Below are 9,445 nucleotides of genomic sequence, written 5' to 3'. Positions count from 1 at the left end.
CACGGGAGGAGGGACTGGCAGTCCCGCCAGCGCTGGTTTGGGCGACTGGAGCAGGAAGATCAGAGATTGAAGAAACACGGCGGCCGTTGGATGGACATCCAACATTCACTGCTCTGTGTTGACTAAGTGGACAAAGCCTTGCGTATGCGTTAAAAAAAATTAGGACAACGTCATCATCAACCTAGTAGGCTCAGAAGTCAGCCTCCAAATCTGTGGAAAACAGCATACAACCCATTAGCCATTATTTTCAATAATTTACAGCCCATTTGCTAATTCTTAAGGATATTTGAAGCCCATATTCTTTTTATTAGCATTACAGACCATATATTCCGGGCACTTCTAAAAAATTCAACGAAATTTTGCATATTCCGGTGGGGTCCGAACTCTTTTAATCATGAAATTTCGAGTCACGTTAAAAATAATTTTTAAAAAATATATCAAAATAAAATTCGAAAAACAATTCTCCGCAAAAAAATGAATGAAATTTAAAATCATAACTAGCAAGATGCCCGTGCATTGCACAGAACATGAAGATGCATTTGTATGAGTTGTTTATCTTGTGGGAGAAAAGGATGAATGAGGGAAGGCCGTATCTGCAAATGTGGAGAGGAGTGCGGGTAAATTGTCATAGTTTCCTTCCTATCCGTTACATATAGATCGGATGGCCTATATTGCAGGATGGCAGGCACACCATCATCACCAACTCCGCTTTTTATAAGAGTAGAGAGTAGAGAAATCCAGAAAAATGATATTTTAATGTAATTGCCGGTTGGCTTTGGTTTAAAAATTTACAGCCCATTTCTTACAACTTATAGCCCATTTTTTGGGGAAGCCCATTTCTTACTACTTACATCCCTCCTCGTCTTGAAAGATTTGTAGCCCAGCAGGGCTGAGAAAAGCAAGTAGGCCTCGGTTTTGTTATTCTCTAAAAAAAGAACTGGGCTAGCCATTTTCAGAAAGAAAAAAGATATCAACTGGGCTCGTCATGTGCTTAAATAAAAGCGTAAGCGTGGGATAGACTTGCCATAGCCCCCGCACAACGCGCAGTTGAGCTTCGTCTCTGAAACTAAAAAACAACTGGGCGAGCTGCTGGGTCCCTGGTGTTATCTGCTCGTTGTGTAATTTTCTTGTTTATTGACTTCATTGATAATGGAGTGGGACATAGTTGTCAAATAATTAGGAGGAAGTAATTTTTTGCCTTGTAATAACGAGGCACCTGCTTGCGTAATGCAATGACCCTGGTGGGTCCCTACTGTCAGCCTCTCCACGTACAGTCATCTCCTGATTCTTCTTGGTTGTTGACCATGTTGACAATGCAAAACGATGGCGGGCACAGCGAGCGAACCAAGGCGGAGAACGACGTCGAGGCCTCGGACGGGAACGAACAACAGCTGTGGAAGATGCGGCAGTGTAGTGGCAGGTTGAGGGGAGTATGAGGGCAACAACATGCAACTCAAGCTTACAAACAATAGAAAAGGCCCAAGGATTAATTGTTCATCAAATTTAGACAAAACCCAGATTGAACATGGCAGTCACATCTAACCCAACCACTCTTTTTTCGCAGTCACAAACAAATGGATCGGTCTGATCCATAAAATCAACATCTTGTGCAAAAAAAATATTTCAGGATGTCTACAATTTGTTGTAAATAGAAGCCGAGCACGTTTAGAAGCCCATTTGTCCACCTGAAACTTCTTTTTTTGCTGTTCAACGTGTCCGTCTGTGAGAAATCTCTTGCTGTAAACCTTAAGCCTCATGGACAATAGTAACCTCGCATTCAACAGGAAGAATGTGACAAAGCTTCTATTTGCCTGGTTGGATGGATATCCTTCCATCGTTATTGTCCTCAAACGAATGTCATGAGAACTGAGAAAATCCTAGTGCTTATTACGCCACCGATTGGTTATACGTTTTTCTCCACGTGGTTGCAGTGCCTAAGTAGACATGAAGATTTGAAAACAGTTAAGGTCTGAAAAAAGAGTATGTCAAAAGAGCAACAACTGAACGGTTAACTCTAGTACAATATATATGGTCTTTCAATGTGCATGAAATCATCACCTTTATATATAAATTCCCCAGAGACCGACAGCATCGCAGCAAGCCAATAATTATGTTCAGATCATAACTAAACATTCCGATATATAAGATCATGACAGAATCCAGCAGCAGTGATAGGCTATCCATGGACGAACTCTTGATTGAGCATATAACATAATATTAGTACCCAAATTGTACTCCAAGATGATATAAAACTTATGCGCACAAATGAAAAATGCAGATTATGATTACAAATGTTTAGATGATAATATACGGTACCTGAAAAAGTGAGGAGCCAAACACCAACTTCTTGTGATCATTAAACAGATCATGAATTACACCCAAGGTCTCCAGTTTGGGCGCAGAGATGACAGTTATTTGCCAAGGTTTATAACAACAATGAAGGAGCAACCTTTGAAGTGAAGGAGCATCTTCAATGATGAGCTGCTGTCCTTCAAAAGCAATTCCAATGCTTTTAAGTTGAGGCAACTTTATTTGGAGACAACTGATAGGGATTTCTACTCCCAAAACAATTAGCAAGTGCTCCAGGCCAGGGCAACTGGAGTGGATGATGCTGTGCAGTGAGGCCTCCGACAGATAAACCAACACAAGCAAAAGTTTTTTTAGAGGTGGGAGTCGAAGCATTTTTACCAGATCGTCTGGTAGATGGCACTGGGCGAAGGTGGCGGTGTGGAGAGAGGAGGAAAAGCACGAGATGGATAGCGGTGGTGTGGGCACAAATTCTTGGTGTTCGGTTTCGTGGTAATCATATAACTCAAACTGCTGGAGTTTTTCAAATTCAGGGGATGTCACTCAAGCGTTCACCGTGCCGGGTATGGACAGAAGGTAATGTGTCGGGATGCAGAGGCGTTGAACGGGCCCCTACTAGTGAGAGGAGACGATGGCTCTGAGGAGATCTAATTCAGGAAGGACAGATATCTGGCGACAGTCGAGAGTGAGGGGCGCGGTGTGCCATAGAGGGCGCCACCGAGTTGAGAGGACTTGTGTGTGGCAGCAATCCTTGGTGGGGAGAAGCGAGATGATCTCCTCAAGGATGACGTCCGGGAGATCGCTGATGCGGTCCACCGGAGATTCTACCGGTTCCTCAGATCCGGGTGGGGGGGGGGGCCTCGCCGCTTCTCCCCAAGCTACCGGGTGCAGGATCTACAACCGGCGTCGCCGCTGGCGGGAGCCTCATCTTCTTGGCACTGGGGCCAGCCGACTCCATTTTCCTTGCGGGCGTTGCACCGAGCTCACGGGTTTAAGCAGAGTAGCCAGAGATGAGCCTATTGGCAGTGCGAGTGGGGAAGAAGGAGGGCTAGGGTTTTCTGTAGGAGTGGAAGAAGAGGACCATTCATTTTCTGTACGAGTGAGGGAGAAGGTGAGCGGGGGTTTTCTGTACGAGTGAGGAATATGGGGAGCGGGGGGAATTGGGGGGCGACAGAAGCAGGAGAGTCCAGCGAGCTGCAGTATAAGTGGAAGCGAGGAGGAAGGAGGGGTTTTCTGGGATCGCCCCCTCTTCAAGAAATATGGACATCTCCTCGCAAAAAAAACAAATGGGCTTTAAGATGGATAGGCTTTTGTATCGGCCCAGTCGGTTGCCCGTGTTTTGTACTGGAGGGCCTTAACACTAGAGACAGCCCATTAGAGACACTCTCCAGCTTATTGCCCATTCGAAATAAAATAAGAGATGCCTCCAGCTTAATTATGGCTCCTCATCGGTAACATTTTTCAACTTGAAAAAAGTTATAGCTCCTTTTCGGGCCGGCTTGGCATCCAACAAATTAGAGGATGGTGTACTGCATGTAGACACTCACACTGGTCGTAGCGGGGCAAAATGAGGGGTCAAATAACATGCCCACAATATACATAGATTAACAGGGCTTGTGGGGTATTAAATCATGTACAAGCAAAATTCCCCTCCATTCCTCTCCAAACCCCTTGGGAGGAGGTTGAACCGAACAAGGCCTAAGACTAACCACAGTGGGAGTAACTTATTAGGCCTCTCCCAGTGCTCCACCATGTATTCTACTGTAGGTGCTAAGCCTGCCATGTAGGCATAAAATATGATGTGGCAAGTTAATTAAGAAGAGAGAGACTAGTTTGGTGACCCCAGGAAGAAACGGTGCTAAGCGCGTGTACCTCGGTGGAAAGACAATTTTGAGTCTATAGCTAATTAAATGAAGCAAGCTTAGAAACAACAAACTAAGCACCTATGCATTGGAGACTTGAGTTGCTAAGCCATTTAATGCACTTAGCACCTCATCTAAGCACATTTGCATTGGAAGAGGTCTTAATTCCATATGGTATCATAATATGATACTCAACCCTCTCTTTCTTCATTTAATTCTAGGCCACCTCATCAAATTTGCCTACTACTCCCTCCGTTCCTAAATATAAGTATTTTTAGATATTTCAAAAGGAATACAACTTACGAATGTATGTAGACATATTTTAGAGTGTAGATTCACTCATTTTGCTCTGTATGTAGTCACTTGCTAGAATCTCTAGAAAGACTTATATTTGGGAACGGAGGGAGTAGTTGGCATGCATGATACTACTTATAATACCCCCATTACAACTAGCCTAGTAGAATTAAAATACCTAATCTAAATGGTCGCCGCCCGATCTCTTTGTGCTCCTCCAGCATCCGGTAGAAGAAGAATCGCGCAAGACACCTGTTGTATTCGCCGGCGTCGCCTCGGCGGTGGCCTTCATGGGATACAATCGGCGGCGGCCTCCCATGTTCTACTTCTCCTCGATGATGGCGGCGGGCAGGGACGTGCTGCCCGTCACCTCGTCGGCATCCGCGTAGCCGCGTCACCTAGTCGACATCCGTGGCAGCTTCTTCCTCCGCCTGCGTGTCGCGGCTACGCGTGCGTCGACGGCGGATGGCGCAGTCACTGGAGGTGTTGTACGACACGGCGGCGTCGAGGGCAGCGACGATGCCCTGCCGCCGTGCTCCAAGACAAGCCGGCGTGGAGCAAGTCGGCACTCTTCCTCGAGCTGTATTGGAGAGGCCAGTTGCGGAACCACGCGCTGGCTTAGTGCAGCAACTACCTACGATGGGCTAGGCGAGGTTGGTGGAGAAGCAAGCTGCCTCGCTCGTAACTGTCGGGCTCGACGGGCCACCCAGACGGCTTTTATGCCGGAGAACTGCTCTTCCTACTCGTCGGATGCCGCAGAAAGAGTGGAAAAATGGTGGAAGGAGGAGCTTGGTCGGCGTCCTGCTCCTGAACGGACATGTGTGGCCGGAGTTGGATTCTCGCCTTCCACACGGGTTTAAATGTAGGTTTTTGAATGCGGCGGGGAGGCGGGTACAGCTAAGAATGCAGCGGGCAGCGCCCTGGGCTGGTGCGCCACTTCAGATGGCAGACGCAATGAGAGGTCGCGTCCACCCTGACCCCCTTGACCGTGGACCTTGAAGGTGTACGTCACCTTGTGTCCAGATCTGAGATGCCATGTGTACCAGTTGAATGACTCCAAGTTCGACCACCGTGATGCAAGGTGCAACCCGAGGAACACTGTTGGAGACACCCCCTCATAATTTTCCTAGAGACTAGCAAGATGCTCGTGCGTTGCATGGAACATCAAGATCTTGTGGGAGAAAAGGATGAACGAGGGAAGGCCTTATCTGCAAATGTGGAGAGGAGTGCGGGTAAATTGTCATAGTTTCCTTCCTATCCATTAGATATAGATCGGACGGCCTATATTGCAGGATGGCAGGCACACCATCATCACCAACTCTACTTTTTATAAGAGTAGAGATAAATACACTGATGGTCACTGAAGTTGAGGTCGAAGCACGATACGGTCATTGGACTTCAGAATAAGCTCATACAATCATTGAATACGAGTTACAGTAATTATACGGTCACCGGCTCGCCGTAGAGCTCCGTATTTTGTCCAGTTGACTGGTCAAATTTGTATACATGGAACCTACTATTGCATTATCATTACTATGTCCTGCCTGTCTCATGGGTCCCACCTGTCAACTGATGAAATAAATAAACATGTAAAAAAACAAGGACTATGCGCGCAGAATCCGGAATCTCCGGCTTGTTGATCACGTAGTAGGCTAACTATTTGAATCAATACACTTGAATGCTAATGTACAGATTTTTTTCTTTTTAAATAATGCCCATGCATGCACACACGGCGCACACCACGTCCGGACAGAACACATGGATACCCGTGCCTGCCTTCGCGTGCACCATCTGCGGCTAGGTGGAAGGGGGCTGCGTATGCATGCCGGATGGCTGCACCACATAGCCGGTCGCGAGCTCTGCTCTGCTTGACCCATCGTGCATCACCACCACGGCCACCACACACAGCAACAGTAGCCAGCAACAGAGGAGACCTCTCCGCGCGCCGCTGTAGCAGCAGCTGATCGCACGAGAAGGCAGGCACCCACCATCATGGCCTTCACTGTCCGGTTCATCATGCTACAAGCAAGCTTGTCCAAAACAGCACCCTGATGTGCCATCTCTTGCAGCACCTCTTTGTCGTCGTTGCTCGACGACCAAATGGAGACGAAGGCAAGGCGGCGACGGCTTTGGCTTAGAGCACCGGCGGAATGCACGCGCACACACAAGGACATACGGACATTAGAGCACCGGCCAACCCCTTCTTCGCCCTTAACATGCTCATGTTTTTCTTGTGCTCGCTGTCTGATGCGGCCGACGTGCTCCTTCATGACATGCTTGGCATCAATGCGCTCCTGCATGGAGTCCTGCTCTCGCGTGAACCACTCTTGATCACTTTTGAGTATCATTGTTAGATTAGAAATATGGGATAGACTGGGAAGTATTCTTACTTGCCGTATACTCCAAGATGACGATGTACTCCTATATATATGCCCACAAGGCTCAAGCAATACAAACTATTCCATCAAATCCCTCTCTACCTTCTAACAATCACCATGCCGGATCAGCCCCCCAGAGACCACGTCGCCTTGCCACCATGGGTTCACGGCCCTAGCTCCTTCTCTGCATCTTGTGCCTCCTGCCATCGGCCGCCTAGTCCATATCATCATCATCTGAGTCCTAGAAGATCTCACCCACATCATCATTAGGCATGCAACCGCCTTCATAGACAACGTGCGCAGAAGCAGTAGAGGCGACTGGGGACGCAACACGTCGTGGGCACTTCGTACGTGCTCGTGTGCGTGTAGCGTGCGTGCTTTTCCATCGGTGCTAGCTCTAAGGCCGAGGCTGTGGTCGCCTTCGTCACCGGCTAGTCGTTGAGCAACGATGACAAAGAGGTGTTGCAAGAGATGTGTAGGCGCTGTTGTGTGCGAGCTTCGCCGTAGCACGACGAACCGGACGTCGCCGCAGATGGCGCATGCCTCCATGCAGCCGAGTGTGTGCACATGCATGTGTTACTCACATGCATTCTGCAGCCGAGTGTGTGTGGATGCATGTGTTGTGTACGTGCATTGTGTGCTCCATGTTGTGCGTGTATGTGCATGAGTTAGTGCATTCGCGTGTGTACATGTGTGGTTGCAGGCGTCCTGTACATGTGTGGCTTCTTGCGTGGTTATCAATATAAAATATAAAATATCTTCAACTTTGCATCCTGATGCATCGTCTCTAGTGGTTAGCGAACAGTTCATGTTCTTTTATTTGTTTATAGGTGGGCAGGCGGCAATATAAAATATAAAATATCTTCAACTTAACATCCACCACGAGGTTCCTTGCTCCTTCTTGGTCGTCGGGAATCTATGTTCTTCCACTCTTTTTTAACGTGAGCTTTGTTCATCCTTTGGCCAACACGCGAGACTTCTAGCATCAAGGTGCACGTGTCATGCAAGAAAATGGACATAATCATATAAGCAGTGCGTAAGTGAGCCATGCACTTCGATGGCACCTACTACGCAATATTTTTCTCCTCGATGGCACGTGAATAGTTCACGTACTCAACGATGGAGCACGGGATGGTAGTCATGACATGGTCAGCCCTTTTTTGGAGAGAGTACGTACTAAATAACTTTGATGTGTCCCGTCAACTCGCAGAACGATGAGAAGCTTACTTACTACACCTTCTCCTTCGCCAACGCGTGCGCGGTGGCTCGCGGCACGAGGAGAAACTTTTGCTTACAAGCAATGGATGTGCAGCAGTTCATTTGGTGTCAGATTGCCAGACTGTAGTACCATCATTATTGTTTGACTTCCGGAAGAGGCGAAGAGCCAAGCGCAAGGTCACCTACTAACCTTAGGCTAGCCATAGTGGGAGTAACATAAGTAGGTGTAGCTCCTCTTTTTTATTCTAGAAACAACCACACACGAATATTGGAAGGTAGCAGCACAGCAACTGAATCAAAAATCGAAACCAACCAATGAACTACTACTACTGGTGAGCGTTTGCTAGTATCATGTACTCCGTCCTGTCCATGTATATAGGGCTTAATGCATTTTCCGAGACTGACTTTGGCCCTATTTGGATCCATGGGTTAGAGTTAGTTTGAGCTAGTTGGGGCTCAAATAGCCCTTAAGTATCCAAACATGAGGGTTAAATTGGAGCAAGTTTCCCCAAACCCACCAAAAAAACTATCCCACCCAAGAGTCGCTAACATGTGATGAGTTAACCGACCTCAATAGATGGTAAAAACGCCAGCCTGCCGCACTTTGAGAGATAGGAGGAGCGAGAAGCGATACGGGCTGCTGGATTACTAGAGCTAGGTGTCGCACGGAGGCCATGAAATATGGTGATAGCGTAGGTTAGCCATGTAGTATGATGTAACTACACTGGGCTGCCGTATTTTGTACTCTTCCAGTCTACTCTGGAGACGATTGATTGATTTTATATCGCTGAATAATATAAAATATCATGAGTGCATACGCTCCACCACAAGGTTCCTTGCTCCTTCTCGGTCATCGGGAATCTATGTTCTTCCACTCTTTTTTTACATGAGCTTTTTTCATCCTTTTGCCAACACACGGGACATCTCTAGCATCAAGGTGCATGTGTCATGCAAGAAAATGGAGATAAGCAGTGTGTAAGTGAGTCGTGCACTACGATGGCACCTAGTACTACGCAATATTTTTCCTCCTCGATGGCACGTGAATAGTGCACATACTCAATGACGGAGCACGGGATGGTAGCCATGGACATGGTCGGCCCTTTTTGGAGAGAGTACTAAATACGTATTAACTTTGATGTGTCCCGTCAACTCATAGAATGACGAGAAGCACACACTGAATGACGGAGCACGGGATGGTAGCCACGGACATGGTCAACCCTTTTTGGAGACTAATGCACTACTTTTGATGTGTCCGGGCCCCATGCTCATGTATGCCAACGTGGTACTAGTCAATTATTTTGCCAGAGTCAGCTAGCACACCCTTTCGATGCCACGTCAATGTACCCACTAGAAACAAGTTAGACTTGGTCAATTCAACCGCCTCCC

Source organism: Aegilops tauschii, chromosome 4, assembly GCF_002575655.3.
Source record: "Aegilops tauschii subsp. strangulata cultivar AL8/78 chromosome 4, Aet v6.0, whole genome shotgun sequence".
Lineage (NCBI taxonomy): Eukaryota > Viridiplantae > Streptophyta > Magnoliopsida > Poales > Poaceae > Aegilops > Aegilops tauschii.
Note: the sequence above shows the minus strand (reverse complement) of the source record.